Here is a 10,105-nt window from a genome sequence, read left to right as displayed (position 1 = left end):
TGGAATTTTTGAAGCTTTATCTCTCCAAATCAGGTATTCTCCTTAAATTTGACCTCATTTTAGTTTTTATATAAGTGTTTTCGTTTGCTTACATGAGTTAGTCATATATTTTGCTATCTTTTGATGTAATATGGACTGTATTACTTGGGGTTTTCGGAGGTTGAAGACGAGTGATTTCTGGATGTAAACCGTTCGAACGGTACGTGTACCGTTCGAACGACTGTATAGGAGATCGAACGGTCACGAACACCGTTTGAACGATTTCTTGGGCAGTGTTAAAATAATTAACATTTTAAATGCAGGAGTGTAATTAAAAATTAAATATATATAATCTACATTTAATAATACTTAAATACTTAAAAGATTCAAATAATCAAATGAGAATGAATTAAATTACAAATCATCTAAGATTTGTTACAAAACTTAATTATTTATGATGTTGAATTATTTGTTTGATACATGTTAAATATTGGCATATCTTATATTGCTTGTTCATCAATATTAGCCTTAGACCCGTTCGAGAGTTATCAATCCGCCTTAATTGAAAGATTGATAACTCTTGAATTGTCCAGAGTGGACAGTTTGGAATTGTAAGATCATTCTCGCAAACTATCGAGCTATATCTGTTATACGTCCAGCATTAAGATTTTGGCAGATTTATCCCTTGTTCTCCGGATATGCAGTTTCGGTGATGTTGTATCGACGATGGATAAGTCGGTGCACACAACCAGACGAGCATATTTGGAGAACTATGGGGATATGCTGCCGAAATTTTGTTGGGCGTGACAGATTATAGAGGATAGGTTTGCGACTATGATCTTACAGTTCCGAATGGGATAGGACCAACTACCCGGTGTAAGGTGGCATACTCCTTGATTGATACATGATACATGCTTGTTTGTTGATGCACACGTGCTTGTTTATAATGAAGATAGTCAGCATGGATAAGAGTTGGATGCGAGTTAGCGATCGTTTGGGTCAGAATTACAACGTATATGCTGAAGGTGTTAAGAAATTCTTAGAGTTTGCATTGGGTACATGTGATAGTGATGGACGTATTAGATGCCCATGTAATACATGTAGGAATTTGCGCTCTCATAAGATAGACTTGGTGAGAGAGCATCTGTTTGTAAAAGGTATTGACAAGGGTTATACTGATTGGGTCTTACACGGGGAACCATATCCAACTTCATTCGATACTCCACATGAAGAAGAAGCTATCGATGAAGATGTACAACCAGATGTTGTTGGAGATGAGTATGATGAGGATATGGAAGAAATGTTAGGTGACATCGGTGCGGGAATGTTTATGAATGAAGGTGGCACGGACACATCAAGTTCAAATGATGGGGGTCATAATACTTTTGCACGATTGTGGAATGAGTCACAACGTGAGCTATATCCAGGATGCAGAAGACACAGTAAGTTGTCATTTACCGTAAGACTGCTACACATAAAATCAATGTGCCGATTATCAATTAAGGCTGTCAATATGTTACTCGAGTTGTTTAAGGAGGCACTGCCATCAGATAATACACTTCCTCGTAACTTCTATGAAGCAAAAAAATTGAAACGAGGACTTGGATTTGATTACAACGTAATACATGCATGTAAGAATGACTGCATATTATTTTGGCAAGAGAATGAGCAGTTGAACGAATGTCCCATATGCCACGAGTCAAGATGGACATCTGACAAACAAAATGTGCCGCAAAAGGTAGTACGCCACTTTCCATTGACACCTAGATTACAACGATTATATATGTCACGTGCAACAGCTGCAGACATGATATGGCACTCATCAGCCAGAGTTAGAAACGATGATATTTTATCACATCCTGCTGACTCTCAGGTGTGGAAGGAATTTGATAAGGAGCATACATGGTTTGCAGAAGAACCACGTAATGTGAGACTTGGGTTGGCAACAGATGGATTTAATCCGTTTGGGAACATGAGTACTAGTCACAGTACTTGGCCAGTCGTACTTATGCCGTATAATCTACCACCGTGGAAGTGTATGAAAGATCCATATTTCATGATGAGTTTGCTCATTCCAGGTCCGAGATCGCCGGGAAATGATATAGACATACACTTACAGCCATTGATTGCAGAATTGAAAGATTTGTGGGAGAATGGGGTTGTCACATTTGATTCATCAACAGGCAAGTCGTTCAAGATGCATGCTGCGGTTTTATGGACAATAAATGATTTTCCAGCATATGGAAACTTGTCAGGTTGGAGTACTAAGGGGAAAATGGCATGTCCAACATGTAACAAACATACTAAATCTGAATGGCTCACTTACGGGAGAAAATTATGTTTCATGGGTCATCGTCGATTTCTACCTGGTGATCATAGATGGCGGGGAAATTCACAAATGTTTGATGGTACTGTTGGTAATAAAGCTCGCCCAGAAGGATCAATTGCAGAAGCATATATTGATGATGAGTGGCATACCTTCTGTTCCAAATATTTCCACGGAGTTGACACTAGGTTTGATCGGCCAGAAAGAAACTTTGACGTTGACAGAGCAAGACAACGAAATGTGTTTTCCGTGTTTTCCCAACAAGTACGTCCACTTGGTGCAGTGCGTGGTTATGACTTATGTGGAAGAGAGTTTGAGAAAGCTCAGTGGTACGTGCTGAACAATTGCCCTGACATAGAGATTTACTTGAAGTAAGTATTAATCTTTTCTTAATTTAGTATTCGCTCATTTACTTTCGCAAAATTCTAATAATATAAAATACATGTCGTAATCATCAATTTCAGTGATCATATTAACATGCTCAAGGAACTAGGAGTAAATGATATAGACCGGAAACATGAAGAGGAGTTTCCGAGATGGTTTGAACAACGGGTAATGACATTACATATGCGACACTTCATTCAATACAAATAGAAAATATTGATTGTTTTTTTTATTGATATAATAGACGTTTTACTTAATATGTAGGTTGTACAAATGCATGCCAATAATCCAAACGATATATCAGATGAATTGTATGCATTAGCGCGTGGCCCATCGAGACGGGCTACAAGATATTCTGCATGTATTTCTCGTGGTAGTAGGTATCACACAATAGATCGAGATCATTATAGGAAAACACAAAATAGTGGTGTCCTAGTTGAGGGAAGTCATGATGGAGAAAATATTGATTTCTATGGAGTGATTGTTGATATAATTGGAATGAAATATTTGGGGGAGCTTGCAGTGTATCTGTTTAAGTGTGATTGGTGGGATTTAAGCAATCCTCGAACTGGAGTCCGTGATGATGAATATTTCTTGAGTATTAATACATCAAGAAAATGGTACGAGGATGATCCATTTATTTTAGCTTCTCAAGCATCTCAAGTATTCTACTTAGATGACCCGAAGTTGGGAACTCAATGGCGAGTAGTACAAAAATATGCTCCAAGAAATATATATGATGTTATCCCTCAGGCAGAAGGGCGAGATGAAGAAGAAGATGATGCCTCTACTCAAGAAGCATACCAAGAGAGTCAGCCCGTCTTTAATTTGTTTGTGGATTTGAGCCAGTATGAGATGATTCCATTGAATAGAGAAGATATTGAGGCTGAAATTGTTGATGCGACACTTGAGCAAAGTGTTGATTCATCTGAACTATCTACAGAAGATGAGACTGAATTGTCAAATGATACTGATACAGATAGTGATTGACGAATTATATTTTCACATTACGTGATGATGAGCACTATTTTACTTAATGAATATTGTATCAGTTTTTTGAAATTATGCCTCCGAAGAGAAAGGAAGTGCGCAACCCATCTCCACCTGTTCCTAGCTCTCCTTCAGACTCACCATTAGAGATTGACTCTACAGAACAAGGTAAAATTCTAATAGTCATAAAAGTTATTAATTAAGATTATAATAGAAAATTGATTATAATGTTATATATCATGATGACTTCACAGTACAATCTCGTCAAGGTCGAGGCACTACGAGAGGCGTGACGTTGGAAAAATATCGTAAGGTGGGTAAGATCAAAGTTAACATTCTTGATGAACATACCGGAGGCGAAGGACAACCAGCAGCTTGGCTTGCATCGCATGTGGGTGCTCTTACACGAACTTATGCACCTTTGGCAACAAGTTCATGGAAGAAAGTCCCCCAAGATGTTAAGGACCTTATCAAGAAGCGTTGTTTGGTAATGTTTAATAAATGAAATTTAATTGGACTTATAATTTTATTTTACTTTAAAGTTAGAATATTATAAATGATAATATTTTTGTCCAAACTTTTGTCTGTAAGGATGATTTCGAAATAAATTTTGGTCGGAGAGAGGAGCGTAAAACTGTGGAAGAGCTTATGAGTAATGCATTCCGCAAGTATAAGGCGAGGTGTCATGAGCATTATAATAAGTTTGAGAATAGTGAAGAAGCACGCCAACATCCTTTTCAAGATGTGCAACCTTCTGATTGGGAAAAACTTTGTGACATGTTTGAGGATTCATCATATAAGGTATAATTAATTTAATTATTTTAGTCCTATTTTTAATTTCGCTTTCTAATATTTTCAATTCTTATGTAGGAGCGAAGTTCTATAAACAAAACAAATAGATCAAAATTGAAGATTACTCATCATGCAGGCTCAAGATCTTTCCACCGCCTCTCTAAAAAATTGGTATTGCTATTCTTTCATTTGTATATAGTTAACTGAATATATCAATCATAATGACTTTATATCTTAACAAATCTTTATTATAGCAAGATTCAGATGCCAATTATGATCTGACAAAATTATATGCTGCATCACATACTAATCGTAATGGAGAGTGGAGTCATCCTGATGCCCGTGAAAATTATGTAAGTATTATAATTTGTTTTAAATAAATATATTTGAATATTTATGATGATATTAACTCTTTATCTTATGTGTAGGATAAAATGGTTGCCCTGCGTGCTGAATCTGCGTCAGATCAAAATTCCTCAAATACAGATGTTGAGATTTTTACACAAGTTCTGGGTGAACGTTCAGGATATTTGAGGGGTTTGGGTCGCTGTGTAAAACCTTCTCCCTCTTCCTCTTCTTCCGGGTCTGCCTCTATAGCTCAAGAGAATGCGAATCGTAGAATTGAAGAATTGATTGCAAAACAACAAGAGTTAGAGGCTCAATTGGCGAGACAAGGAGACATGGAGATGCGCCTCAAACAACATGAAGAAGAACAAGCAGAGTTCAGGAGAGATATGCAACTCCAAATGCAACAGCTTATGCAACAGTACAGGCCTCCAACCAACTGATGGTTTTTTACGTCTAGCTTATGACATTATCTAATTATGTATGAACAATGCTAGTTTTATGGTTATTTATTTCTTCGCACTTATTATAAAACTTTTGTGAGTAATTAAACAGTTCTTAATTTATATTTTTCAAATAATATGGATGTCTATTTAGTTTTTTTATAATTATTGGTTTTAATAAAAATAATATCCGTTCGAACGACAAAGTCACGTTCGAACATTAATGGGCATGCCGTTCAAACGATAATGTAACGTTCAAACGTCAACTCGCAAACCGTTCGAACGATACCAGATGCTCAAAAAACCGTTCAAACGCATGACATTACCATATCGTTCGAACGTTGATCATCACCGTTCGATCTCTTATACCGTTCGATCGTCTCATTTAACGTTCGAACGTATTTCTACTGATCGTTTGAACGTATCTTGATAACCGTTCAAAACAAACATTGACGTTCGAACGGTATATGAGAAGCATTCGAACGCCATTCTGGGACGAATTTTAACCGTGACAAAAAAAAGCATCGTTCGAACGGTATCGAACGGTCACTTTCAAAATCGTTCCAAAAGATATATTTTGGGACGAAATTGTGTTTTTCGTCCCAATATATCTTCTGGGACAGTGATGTTGGGACGAGCTTGGGACGAAATTTTTTCGTCCCAAAAAATCTTTCGGAACGAAATCGATATATTTTGGGACGAAAATTTTCGTCCCAAAATATGTTTTTTGTTGTAGTGAATAGCCTAACTGCCTACATACATAGTTCCGCCATTGCATACACGGTTTGACTTTTCTCTATTTTTTGTGTTCCTTTTTTCTTTTTTCTTCTTTCATGTATATAATTGTATTGAATCTATTGATGCAATGTTTCATGAGTAATTGAATTCATATATATCTAGCTTTATTTTATATGTTTCAATTTGATTTTAAATTTAGGTTCATGAATTATGTCTAAATTAAAAACTATTGACTCATTCTTCAAAAGAAAAGAAGTTGATATTCCAGAAAATTCTTTTAAAGTTTCAAGGATTGAACCTAAAAAAAATCCTGATCTTAACTCTCCAATTTTAAAATTTGAGAAATTCATTTTAGATTTTATTATCAGATTGTTATATGGTAGAAAAAATTGTATAAAAATAGAACAAAAAATATTTGTTATAGTTTTAGCTTTACTTGGCCCCCCTAAAACAAATTCCTAGTTCACTACCTTTCACCATATTTTTTTATTATGTTTGCTGAATATTGGCACTATTTCATGTGTGCCTATTAGAAGATCTCCAATCACTATTATCCATCTTTTGTTTGTTAATGATAGTCTCTTATTCTGTAAAGTAAATTCTTTGGAATGAAGTAGAGTCTTATATATTTTGAAACAATACGAGAGGGCCACTGGGCAGATGTTAAATAAAGAAGACTTCTATCTTTTTCAGTAGGAATACTCCACCAAATGTAAAGAGTATAATTGTGCAAATAGTAGGGATGACATCAACGGGTACTTATGAGAAGTACTTGGGATTTCTAGATGCATTAGGGAGATCTAAATTTTCAATCTTCAATTCTTTATTAGACAAAATATGGGCTCGTATTTCTAGCTAGTAAACAAAGTTTTTGTCTACTATAGGAAGGAAATTCTGTTGAAAGCAGTTCTACAAGCCATTCCAACCTACACCATGGGCACCTTTCTATTATCTGCCTCAATTACTCAAAAGCTTAACAAAATGCTAAGGAAATTTTGGTGGGGACAGAATGATGAAAATAAAAAAGTTCAATGGATAAAATGAGAATAGATGGGCTTAGCAAAGGAGGCTAAGGGTTTGGGATTTCGAGACTTTGAAAGCTTTAATTTAGCCATATTGGCAAAGCAAAGTTAGAGAATGCTAAAGAATCCTAAATCTTTACTTGCTAAAGTTTTAAAATAGAAGTTTTTTCCAAACAAAGATCTACTGGAGTCTACTTTAGGAAACAGACGATCCTATGCTTGGAGGAGTATCATTGCAGGGCAAAAGTTACCTAAGGAGGGTCTGATACGGAGGATAGGAAATCGAAGGTGAGTCAAAATATGGAAAGACAAATGGGTTCCTAAGCCCCATTCTTTGATGATTTAGTCACTAGTTTTAAATGCAAATGAAGATGCTAAGGCATTGACACTGATCTGAACAGATGGAATATGAGTAAGTTGAGCAACCTTTTTTCCTCTCAAGATGCTGATCTAATTCAAAAGTCCTCTTTGCATTGAGAGAAGAGAGGATAATCTAGTGTGGCACTATACCAAGGATGTCATTTTTTCTATTAAAAGTGCCTATCATTTACATAGAGATATTAAACTTAGATGTCAAGGGAGTTTCTCTGATGACAAGAGAGTAGAATTTGTTTGGAAATCAATTTGGAAGGTGAAAGTTCCAAATACAATCAAGATGTTCTTATGGAGAGCCTACCAAGATGCACTGCTGACCCTTTCTAATCTTTGCCAAAGGAAAATTGAGGAGAATGAATCCTGCCCTATCTGCAAAGTTCACCCAAAATCAAGGGGTCATGCCATTTGGAGTTGTGGTGAAACTCAATAAGTCTGGTGCGAAGGCATAAAGAAAATTCAAAAGATAGTTTTTCAAAGTGAATCTTTTTTGGACATTTGGATCGAACTTTGTAATACTCTCCAACAAGAGGAGCTAGAGGAAGCAACAAGGTTGATATGGTTCAAAAGAAATGATTTAATTCATGGAAAACAGTTCAAACATCCTAATTCCATCATCAACAAAGCAAAGGAAGATTGACTAGCTTTTAAAAATGTATAGAACCACAAAAAGCCTTATCAACAGATATTCAATAGATTCATCAAAAATGGACTAAGCCTCGTGATCAATGTTACAAAGCCAAATGGGATGCTGCCATTGATAAGAAGAGGGAAGGATTTGCATAGGTGTGAACATTCACGATGGACAAGGCCAAGTGATAGGTTCTCTTAGTGCTCCTAGAAGTCTATATGCAAACCCTCGAGTAGCTGAATCTTATGTTATAGTGGTTGCTATAAATTTTTGTAAAGAAATGGGCATTTGATCATTTATATTAGAAGGAGATGCCTTACAAATGGTGAATAGTTTTTCAATGAAGAATCCAGACTTGTCACAGGCAGGTTGGTTAATTCAGGATACCATAACTTTGCTTAATTCTTATGTCTTTTAGTCAGTTGCCCATACAAGAAGAGAAGCTAATCAGGCTGCTCATATTCTTGTTCGGAAAGCATTATCTCTACAAGTGGATTTCATAGGTTTGGAAGAAATTCCAACATGTATTTAGTCAATTGTATCTCTTGAGATATTGTAAGATTTGTTGAGCAATAAAATTTCATCCTTTTATTAATAATAATAATAAAAAAAAAAACATACAATTTAAGTCATATGGGTGGTATGCTCCAAGATATAATATCTCTGGTATGCCTTCTACACAATTAAATATGTTAGCAGAGATTTTATAACTTTGGCTACTCATCATTAATAGATTACCACTCCAATCTCCAAATCTGAAAATGCTTGAACTCTTTTGAGATCCTGAATATTGGGTTAATGAAAGCCATGCTTTGCTCTAATATTGACAGGATATATAGACATTGAAAGGAGAGCTTAGATGGAAAATTAATAACAAAAATCAGATGATCAATGAGACAGTACTTTAAAACGAGACTGCGCTCAAATGTAGCAACGCTTTCTATCTTGAGAGTTGTATGAAAAGAAGATGAGTTTCAGGCAGATTTTAAGACGATGCCACGGAAGGATGAGCACAAAGGCACATGACCCTCCTTCCAAACACGCGCGCTCACACACACTAAAGGAACAAAACCTTTCAAAAAATTCTTACGATACTCGAAATGCCGTATACTTTGATTTTATTCTTATTTTGCATGAGGAGACGCAAGATTTGGACCATGGCCGGGTCAGTGAAAGAGATCATGCACTACAAAAAGGCACAGTTAGCAGGAAGGATACTTTTGCAGCCACATGAAATGTTTTAGCTAATTGGCAAAGACAGCGTTTTCCTTCGTAACTGGTGCTCGTTCTGATTTGTAATGTAAATTTAATAGATCAGCTCATATATGTAGCTCTAGGTTTTGGTGTTGGGCATTTTTTTAACTGTCATCCTATGGTTGTAATTAACTGTCCATGTAGATATATACACAAACACACACACACACATATATATATTGTGGTTGCTTATGCAGAAAAGAACATGTCTCGTGTCAGCAATATGACAACCCTTAAAAAATTAAATTCCATGGAAAGCAAGCTGAAACAATGGAAAAACATCGACAAGAAAAAAGGGCCAAATTTCCAGAAACATATATCAGACAATAACAAATTTTTGCTTATTTCTCAATCTATTGTTGCTTTTTCAGAAGTAAATCACACTGCTAATTGGATGCCAAAAATGGCGAAGGAGCGAGTTCTCAGGATACATTGATGGATGTCAAGCTGTTCCAAGATAGGTAAGAGCTTTACGGGCTACTCAAGGGATAGGGCTGGCGATGGGCTCTAGGCCTAGTTAGATTAGTTTAACTCAAGATCTGGCCCCAAATATTTTGTCCAGAATATTAGGCCAGTTTTTGTAACAAGCAACTCTGGAATTGCGAACTGTTTTCAAATCTGACCCAACTCTTTTATAGTAATTTTCATCATGTCATCTAGAATCACAAAGCTATTTGAACTCCAATCTTCTTAAATTTCAAAAGTAATTCTCTCCATGTATGCTTTATTTAAAGATGAAAAAAATAAACTAATAATATTTAAAAATAAAGAGTAATGTTATAAATAGTTTTAGATTAGTGTGCAAGCCTCGCACACTCTATTTAAAAAA

This window comes from Carya illinoinensis, chromosome 8, assembly GCF_018687715.1.
Source record: "Carya illinoinensis cultivar Pawnee chromosome 8, C.illinoinensisPawnee_v1, whole genome shotgun sequence".
In the NCBI taxonomy this organism is placed as follows: Eukaryota; Viridiplantae; Streptophyta; class Magnoliopsida; order Fagales; family Juglandaceae; genus Carya; species Carya illinoinensis.
This window is presented reverse-complemented; position numbering follows the sequence as displayed.